Here is a 797-nt window from a genome sequence, read left to right on the forward strand (position 1 = left end):
CTTGATATTACTTTATATCCTAATTCTCCTGTAGATATATTTGGGAAAAATAGACCTATCTGTTAAAGAAAAGTAAAACAGATAAATATAATTAGGGGCAATCCCAAAAATTTTTTTTGTAATTGTAATTAAAAACAAATGTGAATAATGTAAAACTCAAATACGAAAGTAGTTTTTTAAAACTGGGTCGATGGTGCCAAACTAAAAACGAATTGCGTAGAATAGAAATTAAGTTTCTTTTCGTAATTTGTGTTAAATGAAAATCATGTAAAAAATAAGATGTATTGCTCATTTTCTTCATACTGTATTTAAATTTGGTGAGTATATAATAAACACATACCTAATAGAAGTGTGATATAATATAACATTGAAATTAACTCATCAATTACAATGTAAATTATAAGAGTTTATATACCAATTTTACAATTTTTGTTTATGATAATTCTTTTCATTTGTCAAGCTACACGGAAAATTCATCGAAATCGATAAATTGTGTTCTGCTGATTTACCGTTAGAAACCAAAATGAAGGTAATACAAATACAGTAGAGCGTCGTTTATCCGAAAGCTGGTTATCCGAAACGTCCGTTATCCGAAAGCATTCCAGTCGGCAAATTTAAATTTTCGCTAGTGCTGTGGCGCTGCAATCTTCGGCTATTTCTCGGGCTACTCAAATATTTTACGTTTTTGATACTAAATTAACATCTGAAGTATAATTTTTTATTGTTTTTATATTTTTCAATAAATTTATTTTGTTTGTACAAAATAAAAAAATAATTTTTAACGATACAATAGTCTT

This window comes from Centruroides sculpturatus, unplaced genomic scaffold (genome assembly GCF_000671375.1).
Source record: "Centruroides sculpturatus isolate CEXI.00-Female unplaced genomic scaffold, Cexi_2.0 scaffold958, whole genome shotgun sequence".
Classification (NCBI taxonomy): domain Eukaryota; kingdom Metazoa; phylum Arthropoda; class Arachnida; order Scorpiones; family Buthidae; genus Centruroides; species Centruroides sculpturatus.